Below are 27362 nucleotides of genomic sequence, written 5' to 3' on the forward strand. Positions count from 1 at the left end.
AGTGAGAGGAGCCTCAGGCAGCAGAACTGCTGAGCAGCTTCATGTCCCCTCAGCAACTTCATCCCTGCTGCCCAGAGAGTTTTATCTCTGGGGTGGTTCTTTCTTGTTGCTTTGTAGAGCTGAGAAAAAAAAAAGAAAAAAAAAAACCAAAATCCCCAAACCAAACAAAAAAAAAAAGGTAATCAAAAAAACCTCCTAAGCAACAACAACAATAACAACAAACCAAACAAAAAACACACACACACCCCCCAAACTAACCAACCAAACAAAAAACCCCATATTTTTTCCTGCCCTTTTCTTGGATTTACTTCTTTGTTTACAACACATCTGCAGTTTCATTTACTGATCACTTCCTTAGTGGCCCCTTCTAAACATGAATTTAAACACAACAGAGCCAGAGGAATACAATTACATGAGTGAATTTTCTGTATGTCCTGAATAAATTAGGGGAAGAAACTTGACTTTGCTTGCCAGCATGTTCTGTGGAAACACAGCTTAAACCCACTTAGATCACTGGTGGGAATTACATTGAAATGGAATTAACAGAAAGGATTTTATATTAAAAATCTTGAAGCCTGTCAGCCAACCATCATCTTTTTATTCTCTCTACTCTTCTCGTCACCTGAATGTTGTTATTGCAAAGTTGTTGCCAGTGAGGGATTGTTAGGAGCAATTCACTTGACTAATTGCAACCATCAACCAACCCTCAAATTGATGGCTGGAGTGGTCTGCACTCAGGAGAACATAATTCCTTGGGGGCCCTTGCGTGGCAACGGTTGGAATTTGGTGTAGGTGGGTTGTGACTTTATTTTTTTGGATTTCCTTTGTCACAGTGTGTATGAATCACGTCTGTTTTAGCAAGGTCGATTTTCAGGTGTTTGGAAAATGCTGGTGTTCTGGTGCAAAGTGGTTGCTTGGACTGGGCACCTGCAAGTGAAATGGAGTCCCCCAAGATGTACATTATCTACTTCAAAGTGTGTGGCATCGAGGAAATGTATTTTAACATGTTTTCATTGACTGATGAGTTCACTGGCTGAATTGCATTGACTGATTTGGAGGCATAAAGCAAAAGAGAGGATAAACTTCAGTAGCTGAATTTATTTTTTCTGCAACCAGAGTAATTTGTTTTCTCAACTTGATGACACCTCAATTTTCTGAATACAGTCCAGTCCCTTGGTTAAAATGAATTCTGACAGAGGATAGCAGACCTTAATTGCAGTTGCACAGCAGCTGTGGGTCAGTATAAGGGTGTGGTGTCTTCCCTTTGCTGTCCCTCTGAAAGTTAACTTTTAAAGGAAACTGCAAAGTTCTATCTGGGATTATATTAAAAATATTGACAGGCTTTTCTGTACCCACTATATCCGTTTTCTATATCCACATTTCATGAGGTTTAAAGAATGTATCTCATTTTAAGGAATCATCTATGGCAGTGTGCAGGCATGTGACTCCCAGGAATGGTTAGGAATTTCCTTGGGCTGTCAGGTTATATTGTTACAAAGAATAATCTCCTTTTTTTTGCACTTCTGAAGAAAAATACCAGCTTTTTCTGCAAGCTGCTACTCTGCCTTTTTTGTTTTTCCTGAAAAATATGTTACATATTTTTGGGGCTGCTGCTGTTCTTTTCATCTTCCAGGAAAGTTTTATTGAGTGTTGTTTACATGCACAAAAAATGTATTTGGAAATAATGGTTTTCCATGATTATGGGGAAAGAAAATGTTTAATTTCAATAGTGTAGCCAACTGGTAGAACAGTTTACACACAGCAGAGAGGAGAAGAAGATAAAGACTTGCTACACAAAGGCTGTCCCTGTTGGTGAATCCAAAGGAGACGGATGGAATGTCAGTTTTTATTGACATTCAGTAAGATTAATTTATAATTTTATTAGATTGGCTTCAGGTTACTTTGGTGATCTTTTATGGGGCATCCTCTGTTTAGCTGAAAATTAAAGGTGTTGGAAAATGGAGCATCTCCCGTGTTAACACGAGGAATTCATGGCAGGCATATTAGGTCGTTTCTGGGAGGTTTTTGGAAGTGGTGTCCAACACCTGAAGAGGTCAGAGTCTATCTGAGCACTGTGCCAGACAGCAGTGACAGAGACACGAAGACAGACCTTAAGCAGAATTGTCTCATTAAGGGAGAAATGCAGTGATAGTTCATTCTCCATGAGCAGCCTCAACCTTCACATTGTCTTTGTCTGCTGGTCCTGAAAATTGCTTTTGTGTGTTTGATCTGAGAAGTGTTCTTTGCAGGAGTCCTGGATTGCTTTAGACAGAAAATATGAGGATGGTGAATTTTATACTTTTACTTGCAATCCACTTTGTCCCCCACTAATACATATTGGCATTTAATCTGAGTCTGTCCTGCCTGGGCTGTGTGACCTGGTTTGCCAGAAGCAGATGGAGGGATCAGGACTTGAGCAGCAAAGCCTCAAAGTGATGTCCATGAGCATCCCAGTCCCTGTCATGGTTAATCACTTTACTCTTAACCTATAAAATGTCCCTTTTGACTATGACAGTCATCTGCATGGTGCAAAAACAGATTACTGAAAGGCTTCAATATCTGTAGATCCTATGGCTTTCGGTTTGAAGACTAATAGTATTTATCTGCAAATATTTTTAACCGTACAAAATGAGGAAGATATGAAAGAAAATGAAGCTGCACTTTGTGATACAAAGGGGCTGTGTGTCTCAAGAGACTATAAAGCAGTGTAATCCTTAATTTAGATTCTGTGGTACCCAGGTGAATAAAGTCGTACGAAGCAAACTTCATGACATTTCAGTAAATGAATTGTTTAACTGCTGATTGATTTTTATAATCCTTCTTGCATTTTATTTGATTTTTTTCCCCTCTTTTGTCAGTGTGCAAGTCACTTTAAACAAATGGTTCTCCTTCAGTGTCAAACAGGAGCACTTGTCAAAGGAAAGACTAGGAAAAACAGGAGATGGTGCTGGAATGTGAAGGGCCCTTAGACAACTACATTGTTGTATTCCATTGGCATTTTGATTTGGCTTTTGTGGCAACCAGTGAAGTGTAATTTACTTCTTCAAGCAAATTGTGAAAATGAGCCTCGTGGAACAGGTCTTCATCCCCCCAGGGAAGGGGTAGAGGAGATGGTCAAGGCTCTTCCCACTTGAGAACAGACACAGGTTAGATAAGAAAGTCCAGGTAGGAATTTTTTTTCCATAAGAAGAGTGATTAAACAGTGGAAAAAGGACCTAGACAAGCTGAAGAAACTCCATCCTTGGGGATTTTCAAGCCTAACTGGGAAAGGCTCTGAGCAACCTGTTCAGGTTGAACTGCACTGAGCAGCAGGTTGGGCTCTGGATGGTCATTAAGACACCAAGAAAAGGATTAATTCAGTTCAAGGTTTCTTCTGGGCAGTGCATTAGTCAGAACATTGGCATTATGCACAGGTAACAGGTGGATGTTTTGTGTCTGCTAACTGACAGTTTCCTTCTAAATATTTGTGCTAGATTGAAATGCCTCTCTCAGTGTAGAGCATGGCATGGAGTGGGCAGTGGGATTGCAGAGTGCTGTGTGTGTCTGGTACACTGGTATCAGTCCCTGCAGGTAGTGCTCCACCTAACACAGGTTGGTTGGTGACCAGGGTCTCAAGTACTGCAAAGTGTTTCTAGCAATTCAAGATTCTAAGGTCAAGTAACTGTAAAAAAATTCTGTACCCTTCCTCAATATTTTAAAATTCAGCCTTGGTGATGGCATGAGAACCTTCATCTCGCTTCTCATTTGGGCTAAACTGACATAACATCTGTTTGTCACAGCTGAGGATCTGGCCCTGCATTGCCTAAAGTGGCCCAATACCAGCAGCAGGCGCTGGAGCAGAAAATTAAAGCCATCATATTGTTCTCAGGCAGTGATGGAGAATGAGCAAATGGTCAACACAGACTCTTGAATTCCCAAGCTTTTCTTGAGAGTGCATTATAGAGCATTAGAGAACCACACAGGCTTGTTAAACATCCCTTTCTGGAAGGAAAACATTCATGACAGATAAAAACAGAGCTTTTCCTTGCCCTTTAGTGAGAGCGAGATAAGGTTTATTTATATAAAATTGAAAGAATGCTTTCAACCACAGTACAGCACAAAAACTTCTGGAAGTTCTGAAATGACTGAGGAATAAAATGAGTTTATTGTGTTTCCCTTTTCTAGATATCTGAAATAGCCTCTCCACTACCAGGTTCCTGTAACAGAAATAAAATTAGTTGCTACAGTTCTGTACAGCCAAGCGTTGAACACACATACTGTGTGTGGCACAGCAATTAAAGTGTTGCTGCTGCTGGTGTTTGCCTGCCCCAAATAAATAATCACTTACAGTACTTATGGGTAACTGGTGACCAGGAAATGTGGAAAACTCCAGGTTGTTGGTGATCACAGAGTCATGAAGGTTGGAAAAGCCCTCCCAGCCCATGGAGTCCCCCCTGTGCCCGATGCCCACCTTGTCCCCCAGCCCAGAGCACTGAGTGCCACGGCCAGGCCTTCCTGGGACACCTCCAGGGATGGGCACTCCAAACCTCCCTGGGCAGCCCCTGCCAAGGCCTGACCACCCTTTCCAGCAACAAATTCCTCCTCCTGCCCAACCTGAGCCTCCCCTGGCACAGCCGGAGGCCGTTCCCTCTCCTCCTGTCCCTTGTTCCCAGGGAGCAGAGCCCGACCCCCCCCCCGGCTCCCCCCTCCTGCCAGGGAGGTTTCTGCAGGTAACCTCGAAGGTTTAGAAAGGGTTTGAGCTGGAGTGAAGCATCAGCTGCAGCGAAGCAAAAATGTTTTTTTCCATGCAGTGAATTTTCCATTCAAATTCAGAATCCTTTTTAGTGGGGTGATATGCTTCAAAGTTTTTCTAATGGAAAGATAATTGGAATGGAAGAACTGCTTCAAGATTAAATGAGTTCCTTTATCCTGGTGTGTGAATAGTGTTGGGTCAGCAGCTTGCTATCAGATTTGGGGGGTTAAATTTTGGTAAAAAGATGCAAATGCATTTTTAGCATGTAATCTATAGTTACGATAAATTTTGTCACTTGGCATAGATTTATTCACGTAAAATAGAATGCAGATAGGCAGGCCTGTACAAATGTTGACAAAGTTTAAGTGGAGATCTTTCAATTTATTTTTCTATTTTCTTTTATGTTTATGTTGGCATTTCACCCATCTGTAAATAGAAAATCTTTCATTTTGAAAGTTGTTTCCAACTTAGATTAACTGCCCATGAAATTTATAAATTAGAGTTCTGTGAATAACTTTTTTTTTTTAAACCATGTTCCACATACTCCTTATATTTTGCACTTTTTTGTTCATTAAATTGAAAGATGACTGTAGGGACCAATACAAATAAGATGGGAACAGTTATTCATTAGCTTGCATTAGTTCTACTGCACATTGCTTTTCTTCCCTACTCCGTTCTTCTCTCGATTTTCTTAAACCTTACGGGGAGGAAAGAACGTGCCCAGACTGGAGCAGGGCACTTTTTAAGGGATTCTTAAAGAAAAAGAGCCATATACCAAGTTTACCTTTTTGGTTTCTGAATCTTTTTCTTGCCTGTATTTCTTTTTAGCTCCTCACAGTCACCTTCAGATATCCTTACTAATTGAAAAGGTAATTCCTGAGGTAAAGTAGCAGGTTAAGACTTCTGTTTCTCTGCCCTAACAATCCTTCTTTTCACTGATTTATTTTAATATGAAAATAAGAAGTGTGCATGGCAAGAGAACTGTCTGAGTGCCCTGCAGAAGTTACTGCCCCAGAGGCTCAGAAGTGTTATTCCTGCGCTGATTTTATTTTCAGTTTACTTCAGCTGGAGTTTGTGGAAAGGATACAGCACTTGCAGGAAGTACTTTATAAATTGGTGTGAGGATAGCAAAGTAAAGTACAGTGAAGAGTTTTTTCCTGATGTCCAACCTGAACCCCCTGTGGTGCAACTTGAGGCCATTTCCTCTTGTCCTCTCCCTTTTAAGGTGGGAGGGGAGACTGACCCCACCTGGCTACAACAGCCTTTCAAGCAGCTGCAAAGAGCAATAAGGTCTCCCCTGAGCCCCTTTTTCTCCAGGTGTCAATGAGACTAACATCTTTAAGATGTTAATTTGAATAAAAAGGGATTTTTTTTTTTTCTGCGAACTTGCTTGTTTTTACAGTTCTCACATGACATCTCCTTCAGGCATATTTTAGGTTAGTGTTTATTTTGCTGGCTCAAATGTGAAGGTATAGTAGAGAGAGATGCAGAGAGATTCAATCTATTTCTCTTTTTAAAAATCCAAGTGCTAAAAAGAAAAGCAGTGAGTACTGACCTGGTGTACGTGGTACATGTTTTGCAGCAGGACCATCCAGTTGTTTGGAAAAATGTGATTCCACTTCCTAAACCTGGTTCCTGGGATAGCTGCAGGTGCTGTCTAAGGAGAACTTAATGTATTCCAGAAAGGGGAGTTCATGGCAGTGTTCACTCTGCTTATTTGGTCTTTTTGCTACCTCAGAAAAGCACTGTATAACTACATTTCATTTGAAGTGTTTGCAAGGTTATTGTAACTGGAAAGTTAAAATACAGAGTATTACCTTTGAATGTGCAAGAGGTGTAAAGCACTGGCCTTAGTGTCATAAATACACAGTGAGAAAATACCTGGTTTTTATGTTCTGTGACAGCACTGCAATAAAACATCCTCCTGTAATGAGTGAGGAACAAGTTTCATAGAGCTGAACTTTAAAACAAACTTTATTGCTGGAGCTGCTGTTATTTTCTAGAGTGAACTACAATGTGAGGAATCCAATCTCTTTCCCACCTTTTGTGAATTAATATTGTGGGTCATTTTAATTCTTACATAATTTTTGTACTTGTATCTGCTTAGGAGCCAAATGGGATGAAAGTATGATTCATTAGTGCTCTCAAGTATGAGAATCAAAAGCTGCTCAGAATTTAAATTGGAGCTTGCTAAATATTACACATAATTAATCTCATGTGAATGCCAGAAACTAAGGAGTTTCAATGTGTTAATTATACATAAAACATCTTTCAGTAAATGTCAGGTGACCCAGATGTTGCTGCATCCTGAGCAATCTCAGGACAGAAAGACCAGAAAATTGTAGGGGAAATTTGCACTTCAGCACTAAGAGAAGAGAGATGTTCTTTGATGCTGCTTTTCCTAAAAGGTGCAAACATTCCATGTTTTCTGGAGTCCCAGAGTCCTGTGTGTTGTACTGTGCCTGTGTCTGATGGCAGTTGTCCTCACTGCAGCTCCAGAAGTGCCCGTGGAATGGGATGACTTTCTGCTTCACTGCCTGAGCCAAACACTTCAGTCTGTCATTTTGGGAGCTGCTGAGTTTGGCATTTCTTGGTCGTTTTGTTTGGGGTTACGTGGGCTCAGGTGTGCTTTTGCATGCAATTCCCATAATTCCCTTGACTTCCAAGCTGCAGGAATATACTTCCTTCTGGAGACATTGCTGCAAATTCAGCAGAAGAAATTGTTCCCTGGGAGGGTGGGGAGGCCCTGGCACAGGTTGCCCAGAGAAGCTGTGGCTGCCCCTGGATCCCTGGAAGTGTCCAAGGCCGGGTTGGACGGGGCTTGGAGCAAGCTGGGCTGGTGGGAGGTGTCCCTGCCCATGGCAGGAGGTGGGATGAGCTGAGCTTTAAGGTCCCTCCCAACCCAAACCATTCCATGATTGTATAAATGAGCTCTCTTAACCTCAGTGTAGTTTTTCATCGCCTCTTAAGGGCTTGTCTCCTGAGGACATCCTTGGGGAACCAGCCTGTTGTGTTCCAGAAAGGAGATTTACTGCAAACTGACGGGTTAGCTCTTGCTTTGAGCAGCCTTGGGCGGGGCAGTGCCTGTGAGGCTGAGGGGGCAGGAGAGGGTACAGGGATAAGGAGGCAGCCTGTGTGGGAGGTTTTAACCCTGAGCTCCTTGAAGGCTGTGGAGCCTGGAGGTTCACTGTCGTCTCAGAACAACACGCTTTGCAAAGCTTTGAAAAAGTGTAAGAAAAAAATCGTTACTTTCTTTATATCCTTCAGGCAGTAAAATTCAATTTTGTTTCTGCTGTTGAGAGTATTGTGCCCGAGCTGGAAAAAACTTTGTTTGTTCTAAAATGAAAATGATCAGAGCTTACAGAGGTTCTTCACTTGACTTTTTAAAGACTGTGTGTTTTACAACCCTCTTGAGTAAAAAAGAACATCTGTGAAAGTAAAGGTGCAAGCAATGATCTGCTTGCAGTATATTCACAATTACAAGGTGAGGAAACCCGTGGAGTCAGTGACTGTATTGAAACTCTTGAAAATGCAATTCACTCCTCAGAAAGTGTTTAATTTTAACCTTTTCCTGCTGCAGAGGTTTGCAGGAGGCTGTAAATATCATGTTGAGTTGCTAACGAATGAGACATGGTGATCCTGAGAGAATGGATTTTAATCCTCAAAAAAACCCACCAAAACTTTGGGTATTTGACATCCAAAGGTATTTTACTTTGATTATTTTGTAATGTAACGTGTTTGCCTCAGAAGTTGTATGTGTATATATAAAATAAACATTATTGCAGTTCTAAGCTACATTTATACAGTTAGTATGTCTCGTGATGCTGGAGAAAATTTAGAAAAAATATCACTGACTATTCTTGTTGTACAGAAAAGCATTTCGTGACGTGAAGCAAGAACTCCAGGGAATGAAACAGATTCCCCCTTAGGCTCCCACATTGACCCTCACATTGCCAAGACAAGGAGCAGTAAAAGCTGCTCCACAAGGTCCCTGCTGAGACCAGGAAAGAGCCAGAAACATCTGGCAGAAAACGAAATCCAGATTTTTGCATCTGCCTACTGCCCTTGCCAAGCTGTGCCACGTGAAGGTTGGAAGTTGCCTTTAGGTGTTGAAGTTTTTTAATGTTTTTAATAAAAAAAGTTGAACATCTTAGATTTTTTTTTTTTTTTAGAAAAAGAAATTACACCGTTGCAGAAAGAATCAATATCAAGCTAACCCTTAAAATTATAGAGGTCGCAGTGCAGTTTAATTTTAAATTCTAGTGCCATTTGGGAGAAAAACCTATTTCTCCAGTTTTGGGCATAGTGGGATCCTTCTGGGATGGTGCAGAGAGTGAGGAAGGAAGAATTGAGTGCTGAAGTTGGATTTAAGTTGAAGCTGAAGTACTTCTAGATTTAATATCCCTCAGTACCTTCAAGGTGGTATTAAATATGATTTTGGAGAGGTTAGAAAGGAATAACCAAGTCCTGTGTGCAAAGAGTCCTTTTCCTGAAGCAGAAATTTCGAGACTTTATGTTAAATTTCTCACACTCTTGTTCCATATCTTTAATTTTTTTTCCTTCAATCACCCACCTCTCCCTGTGGCTGATGACGTGTTCCTGAGCGAGATGGAACTTCTCTGTGCTCCTCTGCAGCTGCTCCTGCAACACCCACGTTTTCACCCCAGGTGTGTTGAGGTTTAGGCACCCCAGAGAGCTCTGGTTCCACCCATCACATGATAGAATTATTCATCTCCTGTTTTGACAATCCCAAAATCTACAGCCCTCAATCACACAGTAATTCTTGGCACTGTTGCTTTTGTTAATGCAGGCACTGTTCTAAGGGAACCCTTCCTCTGTAGGAATTTGTCCCAATTTTTTCCTCACAAACTATGTCACACTAGGAAGTTTTTCAGTTCAGAATTAAAAACAGAAGTTGTGAAATTCAAGGACTTTATTTGTTAACAATAAAAGTGCAGTTATTAAAATAGTTGCCAGCAGCAATGTATCATATCTGTTTCGTGGTACTTAATTTATTTAATGCAGTAACACGCATAAATTAGATCTTAACAGATTCGTTAAAAAAGGCAAACAACAACAAAAGTGTGGATATGGCACTGGAGGACGAGCTTTAGTGGTGAACATGGTGGTTGTGCTGGGTTGACCTTGGTTGGACTTGATGATCTTAAAGGTCTTTTCTGGCCTTAATGATTCTGTGACTCTGTAATGGCTTTGTGGACACAAAGGCATTTTCTAGTGCAGTGTACATCCATATTTTCAGTTCACATATCTTCACATATATGCTTCCCATGGTCCTGTTTCACATTCCCTTTCCAAGCACGAATGTCCATGTGTTTTCAGGATGTTTGTCACGACCCTGTGCCACTGCAATTGCTCTGAAAGCAGTGACTGTTGGTTAAGGAAAGGTAAATAAAATGTTGCTCGTAGAGTACTTGTAGTTATTACAGCATTTTTCCCTAAGCAGAAGTTAAATTTATTCTTTAGAAGCAAAATATAAAATTAAAAGCAAACAAAAAAACCTAATCAAGACACCCAGAAGGTTTATGCTTTTTATTTGACTCTTACATTTTGCTCTGCTACAGCATTCTCTGGAGACATAATACTCCTGTTCCTTGGGAATGGCACATGGATTTTAGGGCTGCAGCTACCTCGAGTAAGCTTTGTTCCCTCCTTTTGCTCTGCTGAATATTCAGAGGAAGTGTAAAGGTCTGTACACGGAATTTTTTACCCTAATGGTGTTTGCTGCTGCTGAAGGTCTGTCAGTGCATGTGTGACTGGGAGCTGTTGCTGCTGTGGCACAGAAATGTTACGTTAATTGGCTGGTTCTCTGCTTCCACAACTTCATGAGAGGGTTGGGAACAAATGCTGCCTCCCCCTGTGCTGCCTCTTAAAACTGGTTGCAATAACTGTAAGTCAGGAGCTGAGTCAATACTTATTTTCTTTTTCCTTGAGCTGTACCCTTATGGAGCTCTTTACTTTGAATAAATCACCCAATAAAGCAAGGAAATTTCCATAATCCTTCTCCTGCCCCCCAAACAAAAGGAAAAGGTAGGATTGCTCTGCATCTTCTCAGTAAAAAAACAACCAAACATGCCAGCACTGCTGCCTTGATGGAAATTAGGAGGCAGTTAGGGTTTTCTGGCACTGGTCTAGACATGGCTGGATTTTGCAGCAACCAAGGTTTTGTACAGTCCTAAAATACCCTTAGCAGTTTCTGATGGGGTACATGAGCTTTAGAAGAGTCCAAGCAGCAAGAGAAAGGAATTTATAGATTATGAAATCTAACTAAAGAAAAATAATCAGCAGCATAGAGAGAAAAAGAAAAGGTCTGAAAATGGGTGGGTGAGGGGAGAACAAAGATGCTGCTAAAGGAAAGTGCTGCAATTGCTTTCTGAAACTGAAGTGATGCATGGGGAAATTCTTTCAAAAAGTTCTTGTCCCTTATAGTGTGGGTGGGTTTTGTTTAGTTTTTCAAAATAGTAATAGATTAGACATGTTTGTTTCCATCCTGATTTTTGCACTGCAGTGTTTGATTTGGATGTTCTACTTTACTCTGACCCTAATTAGTGTCTCCAAGATTCACCCTTATTCAGTCTTTACAATTCTAAATTAATTGGGCCAGATTCTGAGTTTAGCTTGACTTTGCTGGATGTCCACGAGGTGTGGCTTGAATTGCTCCGTGGCCATCACACAAACCAATACTGTTGCACTAATAACAGAGGAGTCATTTTATCACTGGTGGGGTTTTACTTACTTTGTACCAAGTGAGCCTCTTGCTTTTCACGGTCTCTTCCTTCTGACATAATTTAAGGTTTTCTTGAAGCCAATGTATATTCCATCTAGTAAAAGGGCTCTGTTTTTCTTCTCCTATATTCTGCCCTGCCAGGGTGTGTGTGCCTTTTGTGGATTTACAGCAATCACCCTTCTCTGTGTTTGTGTCCTGTTATCTGTGTCACAGGGAAAGCTCTCAAGGCGAACTCCCCGTGTTTTCTGGATAATGAAATGCTTTGCATTTACTTGCCTGTGTGAGTACAGCCCAGGAATTCTTTCAGCTTGATTCTTTAGTGAAGAAGTGCAGGAAACAAAGGGGTGTGCAGCCTCCTTTTTCTAGCATTTGGTAACTCTCTGTTCCCATGAATGTATATCTTGGCTGCTGGGAATAACGGCATTCCTGCCGAAAGCAGGGAAATACAAACAGACTGGCTTGCTGGGAGTGCAGGTCATTATCAAATGGAAGGATTGAGTGTGAATCCACAGTAGAGGCTATTATACTCAATGGCAGCTGCTGCTTCTCTGCTGACTGATTAGAAGTCTTTAATATCATAGAATCTCATAATGCTTTGGGTTGGAAGGGACCTTGAAGCTCATCCCGTCCCACCCCCTGCCATGGGCAGGGACACCTCCCACCAGCCCAGGTTGCTCCAAGCCCCGTCCAACCTGGCCTTGGACACTCCCAGGGATCCAGGGGCAGCCACAGCTTCTCTGGGCACCCTGTGCCAAGGCCTCCCCACCCTCCCAGGGAACAGTTTCTTCCCACTATCCCATCTAACCCTGCCCTCCTTCATCCTAAGGCCATTAAGGTCATTTGCTGCACTGCGGTTTGTGAGTGTTGGCACTGCTGCACATCTGGCCAACCCAGGTGGGCTGTGTCAAACCTCTCATGGCTTTTCACAGTGTTGCCCATAGTTTCTGTTATCAGTAGATTCTGTTCCAACATGAGGCCCTCAGACTGGAGAGGCCATCAGGCATCTGCCCTTCCAGCAAGCTGTGCCGGATAATCCTCCTGCACATTAATCAGGATGATCTTAAATTGAGCAGGTCATTTTGTTCCTATGTTCCCTACAGCGAGGCTGCTCTGAACATCCTGCCTCAAACTGCTTGTGGCTCTTTTAGACACATTTATAATGCTGCCCAGAAGCTTCGTTTTGCTTAGCTCAGTTTATGTTTGCCCTTCGCACAGTTGGTGTGTATAGAGAGTAGCAATACAGTCTCTTGGCCTTCATTTTATCAGATTTAAGAAGTTAAGCCCATCCTGCCTTGTTTTGTTAAATATTCTCTAGGCATTTACCCCTCCCTGACTTTGTATACTTCTCTTCACCTCCTGTGCACTCCAAAAAGATTAATTTCAAGTACAGAGACCAGACAAGAGGTCGTACTGAAGATAAGAACTCACACGTTACTCCTCAGGATCTCAGCGGTCCTCTGGCTCTACCTGAAACCAGGCAAATGGACTTTGCAAAATGAAACAGAAAAGCTGAGGACTAAGCAAAGAATTTTGTGGCTCCCACGTAAGGAATTTGGGAAAATGAGGCATTAATTTCTAAAATCACACACACAGTTGGTGTGTCTTGGTATGCGTGTGAAGTAACATATGAGTATTTCTGACATCTGAGATATGATTCAATATTTTTTATTATAAAAAATAAAACACCATATTTAAGTGTTGAGCAAGATCCAGAGCCAGCTGAAGCTGTTCTGGTCAGGTAGTACTTTATCTCCAAAATAATTTGATCATATAGACAGATTATATTAAATTTGGGGTTGTGTGATTTTTTTTTTCAATCAGTGGTAAATTTTCTGTGATCTGATGTTTCTAGGCTAGGCAGTCACCTGCTGAGTTTTCAGCAGACATTTGAAATGTACCAAGACAAGACTCACTTTCTTAATCTCCCGATGTCACCGAGTTTTCAACTTTCCTCTGGCACAATAAGCATTCAGACATCCTACAAGAATGTTTCCATCTGACATTTGTGGATGCTTCTGCAGATGATATTATTCAGTCTGTCTTCTTGTCTGTCACTGCAAGCCCTTCAGACAGCAAATGCTTCCAAGCTCAGTACAACATCTCTTTCCTTGGCTTTGCCAGAAAAGATGCTGCTGCTGCTCCATGGAACTGGCTCCAGGGTTGTGGTGAACCTTGGAGCTCCATGTGCATGTCCTGGGTTGGAATTTAACTTTCTGCTGGGCTCTCTTGAGGCATGCTTTGAACTGGTGCACTTCTGCCTGGTGTATATTATCATGGAATCCTAGAATGGTTTGGGTTGGAAGGGACCTTAAAGCCCATCTCATTCCACCTCCTGCCATGGGCAGAGAGACCTTCCACCAGCCCAGGTTGCTCCAAGCCCTGTCCAGCCTGGCCTTGGGCACTTCCAGGGATGGGGAATCCACTGTGCCACTTCCTGAACGTGACCACATAGGGAAGAATTCCTTCCCAATATCCAGTGTAACCCTGCCCTCTGGCAGTGGGAAGCCATCCCCCCTTGTCCTGTCACTATCTGCCTGTAAAAAACATCTCTCTCCTGTCTTTTTCCAGGCCCCCAAAATCAGAGATTTGGTCGTTAATGTAGCCTTTCTCCAGTGTCTGTGGTATAAATCACATGTTGTAACCCAAAATACATTTTGCAGCATTTTTTTTTTAGTTAGGAGAGTGGAGCCTTCAGAAGGTGTAATGGGTTGGTCAATGTGTAGTCTGCTGTTGTAAAGAGAATTCCATTTTCTCATGTTTATGGCTCAGACTCTGTGCTGCTCTGCTGCTGCTGAGCACTGCACGAGAGCTCAGGAGGGATTGTCTCCTTTAGCAGGGCAGTTTCTTAGTGTTGTGCAGTGAATAAAATCTAGAATCCTGCTCTAAAGGACAGGATATATTAGGTTGATCCATAACCTGTTTTTGTCCAACCTGTAAAATTTTTTGAGGAGATCCTGTTGAAAAGGTATTGTGCAGTCATGTGTTATATAACAGAAAACATACACAAAGGGGCCCAAAACAGGTTTTAGAAGGAGCCTTTTTCTGACAGTTCTTCTCAGGGGTTGATATTTTAGCCTAATTTGTGCTTTTGTAAGTCATGTATGTGCTCAGAATTAACTTCGCTGTTTTAATAGTCATCACTAAATGCATCTGGAGAACTTGGCAGTGTTTTTGTACTTAGTAAAAGTGCAAAGTGGATTAGTAACTTTAGTTCAGTTTCAGTGTTTTAAGTACAGTTTTGTTTTACTTCCTTGTGTCATGTAATTCCAAAACAGTGCACTAGATTTAACACCTTTGATGAAAATAACCCTCAGTAAAAATTTGTGATTACTGTTTAAATTCTCCACTGGGCTCCAAAGAGAAATTGGCCATCCTGTTCAAGAATTTTTATGCTGGAATTTGAAATCACAGAATCCTAGAATGATTTGAGTTTGAAGGGACTTTAAAGATTATCCAGTCCCACCCCCTGCCATGGGCAGGGACACCTTCCACTAGCCCAGGTTGCTCCAAGCCCCGTCCAACCTGGCCTTGGACACTTCCAGGGATCCAGGGGCAGCCACAGCTTCTCTGGGCAACCTGGGACAGGGCCTCCCCACCCTCACAGGGAAGAGTTTATTCCTGACATCTACTCTAAACCCTTGGTGTCCGACTTTATTGCTGAAACGTGGTTGCTCAAGCAAATTTTATTTAGCCAGGCTTTACAGGTGGTGCTGTTTTGTGCTTTATGAGCTGTGGGTTGGTACTAAAGTGTAGTCCCAGGGCTGGGATGGATTACCTTTAGAGCAATTTAAGATAATTTACTTGAATATGGATCTTCTATAGGATCTGGGTCCTGTTTTCCAGAGCTCCTGCATGGCCAGTTATGCCTTATTCTAAACTGGTAGAGATGATTAATGTTTGAATACATTTATTTTTAAATGTATTGCTTGGATTTGAATCTGGGTTAAATTGAAACCTTGCCTCGAATAGTGTCTGTGGCAAAGATTCAGTACCTTAAATGGCTTATTATTTTTAACTTGGTATACAGAAACTTTTCACATATGTTGCTAATTATCACTAAAATCACTAATGACTTTTGCTAAAATACTGTTTCACTTAAATAATTTTCATCTTGTGTTAATTGATGTTCCAAGCTTAGATTTTTTGAACAGATGCATGTGATTCCCTCTAGAAATCGTCTTTAAAAGGGTTCTCAGCTGTTGTGAGATTTTCATGCAGGTTTTTTCTGGTGTGTGGTTTTTCTGGTTTTGGCTTTTGGGTTTAATTTTCTTGCTCTTCAGCGCTTGAGTTGCCTTGATCTGAAAAACTCAAATTACTCAATAAGTGCCAACCCCCTCTTTGAGGAAAGATGTGTATTTTGAATTTTATGTAGTAAGAAGCAACACCAACTGCTTCAGACACCACAGCATTTTGGACAGTGTGAATGTTGAGGTGCCTTCAAATTTTAGAAGGAAAAGGGTTTCTGAGGGACAGATTGTTTATGTGGTGGAATCTACTGGTGCTGGATGTAGCTCGAGTGACATTCTGTTGATTCAGGGAGTAGAAAGAGGTTCCTAATCCAGTTTTCAATGCTTAGGTGGACTGTAAATAGAACCAAGACAGCTGCTGTGTGCTCCACACTTCCTGGGTGTAGTTTCAAAAGCAAGTTTCCAGTGACATGTATGAGAATGGCTTGAACTAAATTATTCCAAGAATTTTCAAATATTAAAGTCTGTGTTGGCCTCCCTGGTTTTACCCATCTGACAAAAGAGTTTTTTCCCCCAAAACTGAAGGTGACCACACTTTCTTTGAGCTTCTGCTTTTATTGTTGCTGTCCCCTTTGCTGGAACGAGCTCTGTTTTATATTTAACTACACTGCTGGTGACAAAGCATAGGCTGCTCCTACCTCTGCAATTTCTGTCCAAGTTCCCAACTCAGTTTTTTTCCAGTTGTTATTTTAATACCGTTTAGTAGCTCATTATTTCCATAAATTCTCTACTTTGGGTGCCCTGCTGGCACCAGCTGCCGACAGAGGTCCACAAGTGCCCTGATGTGCACAACAGAGGTATTTTATAATGAGTCCTCTCCTCCTGACCTCACCCAGGGAATTACTTTTAGCAGTGGAAAATGCAGGGCTCTCCCCCAACTCCTCCTTTGTTAGCTGAGACAATGAAGCTGCACTCAAATACCTTTTGAGTACAGGGTATTTTGCATTTCTTCAGTTATGCTGCCAAGTTATAAGGAAAAGATGGTTCTTCACAGCTGAACTGTGGAATTCCAAAGAAAAGCCTTGTCTGTTCTTAAAGGCACAGAAAGGACAACAGCCTCTCTTAGACCTTATTCAAAACAACAGAGAAGAAACCAGGATCTCTTAGGGTGAAATGTGCTCTGCAACCTAAGTATTAACTGCAACCATTTGGGTTTCTTTTTCCAGAAGTCAGTGTCTGGAATAATGTGTGAAGAACTTGGAAAGTGATTAAGGATGTGCTACTATCTTCATCCTGCTATCAGTCACCATTGTGTCGTAAAACATTTTGTCTAATTTAGCATATTAAAAGGCAATATATTTATTCTGTTTATTGTGAAGAATAGAAAGGAAATGAAAGATCTCTTGAAAGATTTTTGGCCCTTTATAATTTCTCCTTTTTCTGCCAAGAGTTAAAGAAATAATAACAGTAAAGCTGCTGAAATGATATACAGATCTTATCTCAAGCATGACTGTTACATTGTTTTTTGATTAGCAATATTAGATATGTAGAGACTCGTGGCTGTGTAATCGTTTGGATTATGTCTGTGCTTTGTGGAAACAAAATTGCTCAGTTTAAGTCCAGTTGTGAATAACAGAAGAGTGTGAAATCTCAGTCATCTTTAAGGAGCTGTAGCGCATCTGCCTCGTTTACTGGGTTAGAGAAGGGCAGTCACAGAATCCCAGAACGGTTTGGGTTGGAAGGGACCTTAAAGCTCATCCCATTTCAGCCCCTGCCATGGGCAGGGACACCTCCCACTAGCCCAGGTTGCTCCAAGCCCCGTCCAACCTGGCCTTGGACACTCCCAGGGATCCAGGGGCAGCCACAGCTTCTCTGGGCAACCTGTGCCAGGGCCTCCCCACCCTCCCAGGGAGGAATTCCTTCCCAATATCCCACCTATCTCTGCCCTGTGGCAGTGGGAAGCCATTCCCTGTGTCCTGTGGCTGTCTGCCCAGATAAAAAGTTCCCATGAGGTGGGAACTTCCCCTGATGGGTAACAGCTGAGTTTCTTGATGATAACAGGGGTGTAAGAATTCACTTTTTAGTGATCACTGGCTTTCATCATTGACTTCCTCTGCTGGAGGAAACGATCCATGTGAGGCAATAAACAGAACTGCTCTTTAGATCTATGAATGTCTTATCTAAATTTATACCAGTTATTTTCAGTGATTTAAAGATCTGCCTCAAACATTTTCTGGACCTTCAGGGATCCTTGAGTGTTTGCCTCTAAGTGTTTGAGTTGAGGACCATGTCTGTAATCGTGTCTATAATCTAAAATCATGTTGACCTCTTCCTTTCAGCACTTGTTTTTTGTTTGATTTTTTTAATGTTTATGTTGAAAACTTAGGAAAATTGCTATCTAACTGTTATAATTAAAAATCAGATACTAATTTCCGTCTGCATCATACTGCAGAATTGGCACCAGAAAATCCCCTCTAATGATGGGGGAATGCTTCTGGCATGATTATGTAGCTTCAGAGGAAAACCCCTTAATTAGCCTGGAGAAAATAAGTTGCTGTGTCTGAGTCTTTGCAAGGTGCTTAATTTGACTACTTGTCTCTGGCTGCAGGTGCCACTAATGCTGAAAAAAACCCCATGTTGTAGAAAATTTTCAATTTTTTAATAAGAAAGATTAAGAGAAAGACTAAATTATTTCCTTAGTTCACTTTTTTTTTTTTTTTGTATTTTCCTCTGTGATGTTAATATATAAGTATTTGAACATCAAAATTGCCTCTTAGCAGTGATGGCTAGGCTTACTTCCCTTCATCTATTCTTAAAATAATTGTAATAGTTATTAATATTATTTGATTGTTAACAGTGGAACACACTGATTTCAGAGATGCTCGTTGGCCTGTCTGATGACATTTTTTATTTCAGTACACATTTCCCAGTAATTTTGTTTATCACCACATCAATGACATTCCTCAGCTCTTGCAATCCTTTAAGATTGGGGCTCTGTTTTCAGAATTCAAACAAATATTGCCCTTTTTAGGGTTATTTTTCTCTTTTAAATCAGTGCAGAGCAAGGTAGGAATACTCATCAATTTAGAGCTTCCTGTCAAGTTTTATACACACTGCTTAAAGCATAAATCAGTTAGAAATTCATCATTCAGAAATCATTGCCACTTAAAGGAATGTATATCCTTTCTATGGGCTAGACATGAAAAGCCCTGAAGGAAAACAGATGCTTTTGGAAAGGCTTGATTAGATACCTGGGCTTGCAGTGGGAGATGTTTTCTAAAATCAGTTCTATAACAGTGAACTTTACAAATACCTTCAAACTTCTTGGTCATGAACAGTTTCAAGGTAGTCTGATAATTCAGACTTGCTGCTCTACCCATTTTTTTATCCCTGTCACTTTTTTTGTACACTAGAGTGATAGTTATTTTTTATTACCATCATGTATATGGCTGTTTATGTTTTTGGTTGTGTCTGAGCACAGTGAGATAAATGGAGGCTGTTGAGCAGAGCAACTAAGGATGGCAGTGACCAGCTTTAAGACATCTCTGGATCGAGCACTTCAAGGGAGTTAAGGGAAATAGGGGAGCTTTGGGACATTCCTTTCCTGGAATACACCACCAACACACCTGCCAAGAATCAAGGGGCTTTTTAGCCACCTGACCAATTTCTGGATCTGCCTCCCAAAACATTTGGGGTAGAGATCCACTGAAGGACCCCACTGTTCACCCCATATTAAGGTGATTCTTGAGCTTTCCAGGTGGGCATCACCCTCTGTGACCAGATCTTGTCCTGATGATAAAACTCCCTTATTACATGGACAGGTCACACTAGGAAAGAGGGCAGAAAATCAGTCCTTGGCCACTGGGTCTGGTTAGAACCACAGTGAAGTGCAAGAGCGATGAAAAGATCAGAAGAAACATTGGATTTCAGGCAAAGGGATCTTGCTTGGTATGGGATAAAGGTCAGGCACCAGTGCCTGTTGTGATGGTGGTGGGAGCTGCTGATGCACGTGAAGGCTGAGCTGCCACCCAGCAGGACCTGGACAGGCTGCAGAGCTGGGTGGAGAGAAAGCTCATGAGGTTCAACAAAGGCAAGTGCAGGGTCCTGCTCTTAGGTAGGATTGACCCCCAGTGCCAGCACAGGTTGGGTGTGACCTGCTAGAGACCAGGTCTGTGGAGAAGGACCTGGCAGTGTTGCTGGGTGACACACTGACCATGAGCCAGCCCATGTGCCTTGGGGGCAAGAAGGGCAGTGGGATCCTGGGCTGCATGAATGAGGAAGAGCATTGGCAGCAGATCCTGCCCCTCTGACCAGCCCTGGGCAGGCACATCTGCAGGGCTGGGCCCAGCTCGGGCTCCTCAGCACAGCAGGGCCAGGGAGCTCCTGGAGCGGGGCCAGCGCAGGCTGCGGAGATGCCCAAGGGATGGAGCATCTCAGGGAGCTGGGGCTGGTTAGTCCAGAGAAAATAAGAGAAGATCTCATCAATTCCTATAAATATCTCAAAGGGGGTGCCAGGAGGATGGAGTCAGACTCTTTTCGTTGGTGCCCTGCAACAGGACGAGGAGCAATGCCCATAAACTAAAACACAAGTTCTGCCTCAACATGAGGAAGAACTTCTTTCCACGGAGGTGGCAGAGCACTGAACAGCTGCCCAGGGAGAGTGTGGAATCTCCCTCTCTGGAGACATTCCAAACCCACCTAGACCTGTTCCTGTGTCACCTGCTCCAGGTGAGCCTGCCTTGGCAGGGGGGTTGGACTGGATCATTTCCAGAGGTGCCTTCCAACCCCAGCAATTCTGGGACTCTGTGAATATTTATTGTGCCCGCTGGTGCCCTTCTGGTGGGCTGTGTATAATGCAGACCTAGTGCTTTTTTGGCTAATACTGTACTGCCTCATGCAGTTTGGGAATCCCTCTTCCAGGTGATTTTCACCTGCTAGGAGGAGCAGCATTAATCCTCGCCTGAGCAGGGTGAGCAGGAACTGGAACAATTTCCTCAGGTGATTTCAGTGTGCTCTTGGAAATTGTTTTGGCACCCAACCATTTTGGGCTCAGGACACTGGAAATTATTCATAAAGCCACCTCCCATCAAGGACAAGCTTCACCAGCAGCTTTATTTAGAGAAGGGGCTCGTTCTCCAGTTTGCAGGGTGGGAAGTGGAAGCAGCAGCATCCTGGGTCATCTCTGCACTCTCAGGGCTGACAGGTCCTGCTTTCAACATCGTGTAATTACTGTTTGGGAGTTGAATTACTTAGTGTTCCCTATTTCATACCCAGTGAAGGGATGAATTTTATTTACTGCCTCAAGAGCTGGTTATTTCATGTGTGAATAGGCATATATCCATGGAGAGAGCTTTTCAGTTACTGCCCTTGTGCTGCCAGGATTTGTTTCTTCTATCCAAGGAATCGATTATCTTTCTTGAGTAGGGGAAGCCATATAAGCTGTGCTTGAAAGATGTAAAAAGTTTTGGGTTTGTTGTGTTTGTTTTTTTTAATTTCTAATCTCATGTGCCATGAAAACGATTTTATTATAAAATGCCACATTGCCTTATCCCCTCTTATGATTTCACTCCTCACAGGCCATTCTGAGTCCCATGTTCTTCACAAATCTGGGAACAATGGGAGAAAGGAGTCTGCTGGGTTTTAGTCCTTCAGTGATTTGTAAAATCTCTCACAGTTACATTAGTTTAAGTAGACACTATAAAAAAGTTAAAAGAAGCTCTGTGAAGTGATGTTGGTCTGGGTAAAGCACTGGGTTTAATTCCTAATCTATTTTATTTCCTACAGGGCTTTAATGTTATTATTTGTAGCTGGAAAGACATGGTTGACCTAGAATAGACATATTTTAATCTCATTAAGAAAAAGTTTCAGTGTTTATGATCTTGCATTAATTGGGTGATTAGTTTAGTTTTAAACACTGACTTAGGTGACTTTACATTAGTGAACAATGGCAAGAGCTAAAGGAAAGAAAGACAATCCTGAGGTCCCCACACTACCTGCCGTGTAAGTTCTCAGAATGTTAATTTTATTATGCAACTATAAAAAATACACCAAATTTCTTTGGATCCTTTTTTTGCCCTAGTTAGTTAATGAAGTTTTGTTTTTAGTTTGCAACTGGTTTTTAAATTTATCATTAGTGTAGTTGTATTTTGGTGAATTTTGGTTTTGCTTGCTTTGGTTGGTTTTTTTGTGGTTGCTTGGTTTTTGTCACCATGAAAGAAACCCCTTTCATAAAACATAATAAGGAGAAACCATTTTAATAAGATGATTTTTGTTGTGAATCTTTTTATATGTATTCAGTAGGATGACTTTTACCTTTTTGTTTGTTTTATCAGCAGGGCAGATTTTTTTTTTAATTTTTTTTTGTTTTGTTTTTGTTTTAGTTTTTGAAAACACAGCCATGTCTGTTGAAAACAAATTAGAGTTGAAGGTCAGAGTGTCAGTTCTGTTGTTGTTATGAGACATTTTTAAGAGCTGAATCTCAGCTGCATTTAGAATCACAATAAGCAAAATTTAGTCGGAGGAGCCAAGTCAAGATGCTGGTTAAATTTCCAGGTTGCCCTGTGTGGGGTCAGAGGGGGGTCTTGATGTTCCTCATGAGTCCCTGGCAACCCTGGATGCTGTGATTCTAGAATGAAGTTTTACAACTGTTGCCAAAACAATCAAACAATTTAATTTGCTTCAAATTCACTTCAGGGTTTTGTTTTGTTTTTTTTTTTACTTTGAATCACAGTACATTGAAAATCAAACCTGTCGTTCAGGCTGAGAATGCAGCATTTCAAAGATTTCCATACCCTGGAGATTTAACTTTCACCTGTTATGAGGATGATATCTGGGCAGCTGCATAAATTTTTGGATTTTAAAGAGACTGCTTTCCCTTGTACAAAGCTGAGGCTTTCTCTGAGCATTAGAAGACAATGAGCAGCCCATGTGGGCCTCAACCTCCCTCCTGCTGTCATAAACACAGGTTAGTCATTGACTCTCTGATGTTTAAAGAAGATATCCAAGAAAAATCACTCAGCTGGAACATGGGGGAATGGTGTTGTGTTGTCTCTATTAGTGCATGAAATCAGATATTGAAAAATCTGTCTGGTTTCCGTAACTTTGGGTTTGGAATTAAATTGCTACAGCTTATTTATGTGCAGAAATAAGGTCAGTAGATCATCAGGGGGCTGAAAGATTGTGTTTGACTTTCTCTGTTTGATCTCTGAAGGCCTTTACTTCAACTGGAACCACCCTTCTCCTTTTCTTGTGCAGACAATACTCCTTCCTTCCTCCTCTGTTAAGAATAACTGTGAACAAATGGGAAAATCTAAGTTGTGCTAATAATAAATTAAAGATTTTAAAGAAATCTTGGCTAATCAATATAATGTAGTTAAGTATGTAATTACTGAAGACTAGATCTGGTGAGCCTTTATAGGTTTTGGAACTGGAGTGACAATTGAACATGAATAGTTTTGGATTACAGAGCGTTTTCATGTAATTTCTTCCATGGTCTGTTTTTCCAAAAGTAATTCTGCACATTTGACTCTGCATTTTACCCAAGTTTGCAGAGTATCAACCTGCTTATGTCTTGGGATGATGGTAGATGGAAAGCATTCCTTCTTACCTCTCCAAGCATGTGCCCAGGCACCTTACAAGAGAAAAAATAAAGCTCTCCAGGAGCCATGAAGTCTGGGCTGTCACAGTCACAGCTTGCTCTGCTCTTATATTTTGACTATTCATAATATGCACCAAGTGCAGCTCGTTGCCATTAGTGCACTGATGTCAACTTTGGGGTTGTGTTGCACCCTCCCACTCTGTGGTGTTCATAGAATCATCAGGAAATCACAGACTGGTTTTAGTTGGAAGGGACTTTAAAGATTATCCAGTCCCACCCCCTGCCATGGGCAGGGACACCTTCCACCAGCCCAGGTTGCTCCAAGCCCTGTCCAACCTGGCCTTGGACACTTCCAGGGATCCAGGGGCAGCCACAGCTTCTCTGGGCAACCTGTGCCAGGGTCTCCCCACTCTCACAGCTGAGAATTCCTTCCCAGTATCCCATCCAACCCTGCCCTCTGGCAGTGGGAAGCCATTCCCCCTTGTCCTGCCACTCCAGGTCCTTGGAAATAGTCTCTCTCCATCTTTCTCATTGGCTCCCTTCAGGCCCTGGAAGGCCACAATTCGGTCACCCCAAAGCTTCTCTTTTCCAGGCTGAACAATCCCAACTCTCCCAGCCTTTCCTCCCAGCAGAGCTGCTCCAGCCCTCTGATCATCTTGGGGCCTCCTCTGGACTATCTGGATCCAACAGGTCATAGTGTTGTGCTGCTGGAAAGCCTGGTTTTACTGCCATTAGTGATGGCAAAATAAGAAAAAATGGCTTGGTGCTGCAAGACTGCACCAATTTTAGACTTGATATTTATTTAACTTTTTTTTTTTAAATTATGTTTGTAACAGAAATTAAAAGTATTACATTAAAATTAGAGATGAGCAGGTGAACTGTTATGCCAGTTATGAAATATCCAAAAATATCTTCGGGCATAATAAGCAACTTCATTATATTAATGCAAAATATTTTCATATCATTAAAAATTAAAGAACAATCCAAATGTTATTTTAGCCCCTAGAAAGAAAATAAAATCTTAATTTTTTTAAAGTTATTCCTGTGTTTTTAGATTAAATGTTGCCTACACAGCATCTTCAGAGCATTTCACTGATCTCAGAGAAAACACTGTACAGAAAATATCATCAAGCTTGAAAGGAAATAGCTGTCTGAATTACTTTTTGTCTCCTCCCTCTGCACTTAATATTAAATTATTTTAATAATTTTCAGAAACAACTACAAAGCAGTGCTGCACAACTTCTGCTAATTTGAATTTTCTCAGAAACTGCATTGTTGTTTTCACTTGAAAAAAAACAAACTCTGCTTGCTAGAAATAGTGATGAGCTGCACAGATTAGAGTGATTGTCATGGGAACGTTTTATAATTCATTGAAAGTGTATCATAATCTTGCTGTAGTTCAGTTTCCTTGTGTGGACCGTGAATCTAATTTCTAAAGCTGTGCCTGTGCAATGGTTATAGGACAGGCTTTTTGTGATTTAAATGTACAATGCATTTTCAGTTTATTGTGCATGTCCAGTGGGTCAGGGGCTTGACTTGGGGGCAGGTAGCCTGAGCTTTAGAGGTGTGGTTTTCATATTATAATGAGCTAAAGGCACAATTTTAGCTAGCTCAAGTAAAACTTATAGTACATTGCCAAACATGGTGTCACATGTCTAATTCAAGGTCTCTGATGCTGTTCTCTTTTTACTTGTTTCAAAACTATTATCACAGAGTCACAGACTGGTTTTAGTTGGAAGGGATCTTAAAGATCATCTCATTCCACCCCCTGCCATGGGCAGGGACACCTTCCACTGTCCCAGGTTGCTCCAAGCCCCGTCCAACCTGGCCTTGGACACTTCCAGGGATCCAGGGGCAGCCACAGCTTCTCTGGGCAACCTGGGCCAGGGCCTCCCCACCCTCACAGGGAACAATTCCTTCCCAATATCCCATCTAACCATATTCTCTGGCTCTTGGAAGCTATTCCCCATTGTCCTGCTGCTACAGGTCCTTCTGAATAGTCTCTCTCCCTGTTTCTTGTTATCCCCTTCAGGCCCTGGAAGGCCACAGTTTGGTCACCCCAAAGCTTCTCCTCTCCAGGCTGAACAATCCCAACTCTCCCAGCCTTTCCTCCCAGCAGAGCTGCTCCAGCCCTCGGATCCTCTTGGGGCCTCCTCTGGACTGGCTCCAGCAGCTCCATGTCCTTGCTGGGCTGTTCCCAGGGCTGGAGCAGCTCTGCAGGGGGGTCTCCCCTGAGGGGCAGAGGGGCAGAATCCCCCCCTGCCCTGCTGCCCACGCTGGGGGATCAGCCCAGGGCACGGGGGGTTTCTGGGCCGGGGCAGGTCCAGCCTCTGCCCCACCAGCACCCCCAGGGCCTTCTGCCTGGGCTGCTCCATCTGCTCATCCCCAGCCTGGATTGATCCCAGGGGTTCTCCTGACCCAGGGACAGCACCAGCACTTGGCCTTGTTAAACCTCCTGAGATTCCCAGGGGCCGCTGCTCGAGCTTGTCCAGGTCCCCCTGGATGGCCCCGTCCTTCAGGTGTGTCACTGCACCCCCAGCTCGGTGTCACCTGCAAACCTGCTGAGGGGGCATTATAACCTTTGTGTTTCCTGCTCTCTGGAGTTTTTATGGTATTTATTTGTTTCCTGTGATTGACTGTGACAAATCTTTTCCCTAAGCCATTCCTGTTCCATCACCCGTGTAAACAGGTGCTGGTTGCTGAGGCAGGGCAGGCTGTGCTGTGGGTGCCTCGCTGTGCACGGGGGCAGAGCTGTTCTGCGAGGGGCATTGCGAAGTGATCCACAACCGAAAGCTTTCCAGGCAAAATTCAAGTTTCTTTTCCAGCATTCCCTGAAGGGGAGCCTGGTTGGGGGGATGCCCGAGCAGTAGCAAAGGGGCAGGAGTGGGATGTGTGAGGGGACAGAAGGGGCTGCCAGGGCAGGTTGGGGCTGTCACTGCTGGGGACGGATCGAGGACCCCCAGGAGGCGGAGGGGGGGTCAGGGGTGTGTGAGGAGCTGCTGCAGATGGAGTTTTGGCTGCCCCACACCCCTGGGGACATGAGGCACCCATGGATGTGAAGGGCTAGCTGGGAACCTGCTTTTGAGGCCAAGCTTGGGCTGAGAGAGATTTGCAGGAAGTGGGAATTGGTTTGAATGGCCCCCTCAAACTGCATCTGTTTCACCTGTTTATTACCCTCAAAGGATATAGTTTCAAATTAAATGTGGGAGCCTCATGTTACTTATTGCTTTTGGTTTGTTGCAGGTGTATGTCTGACTTACATGTTTATGTACTTATTTAATGTTTACACCAAAGCAAAAGAAACTTTGCTTCTTTTTCCTTACACAGGCACTACTCAGCCTCTTTATAAATGCAGCCATTGCACTTCAGGAGCAAGAGTATGAGAGTGCCAGAACATTCCTACTCTGTCATACCCCTGGTTTTCCTTTAAAACTGCAGCCTAAGAAAAGCTAAATGATTGGGGTTGTGTGTGAATAAATAGATTCTTTAGCCCTGGAAATCCTAATATCATTAATTCCCAGTTTCAGTGAGCTTTAGTCACGTACCTGCTTGTTCTGTGTGTGTGCTTTGCCTAATTCAGTCTGTCCCAGTTACCACAATATTAAACATTGTCTGTGTGCTTATGAATGTATAAAATAATGGAAGAAATAGAATTATGACAGTGATACATGGATGTATTTTGGAAATCGTACACAAGCACAAGTAACCATCAATCTAGTCATGCAACAGTTTTTAGATTTATTGAGCCTATGTACTGAAAATGTTAAATGGACTCATGTATTTTAAATCACCAAGTTTGAACTGGCATAGCTGTGCTTGTTTTGTTGGTGTTGTGGTCAAATGACCTTAGGAAATACATATTTTGGAGTAAATTCCCTCTTGCTGAAATCAAGGCTGTTACTTGAAGGATAGGTGGTAGAACACATTCGAAGGCATGTTATAAATCAAAACAATTCTTTCTCTAGAAAGCTTTGATTTATGCATGTCAAATTAACTTTTCCAAACTTGCTGTAATTTATCTCAAACATGAGAATTCTCAGGAAAAGGAAAATGAAATGTATTTGCACTGTGCACTCAAGGTAAAGTTTTTGACTCAGTATT

At 42.3% G+C, this 27362-nt stretch overlaps 1 protein-coding gene across 3 annotated transcripts in view; it reads left to right on the plus strand.

Annotated features, from left to right (window-relative positions):
* PCDH15 (protocadherin related 15) overlaps window positions 1-27362 on the plus strand; it is a 692202-nt gene that overhangs the window by 146780 nt on the left and 518060 nt on the right. The window lies entirely within an intron of this gene.

Source organism: Pipra filicauda, unplaced genomic scaffold, assembly GCF_003945595.2.
Source record: "Pipra filicauda isolate LSUMZ 115617 unplaced genomic scaffold, ASM394559v2 scaffold371_size1224239_pilon, whole genome shotgun sequence".
In the NCBI taxonomy this organism is placed as follows: Eukaryota; Metazoa; Chordata; class Aves; order Passeriformes; family Pipridae; genus Pipra; species Pipra filicauda.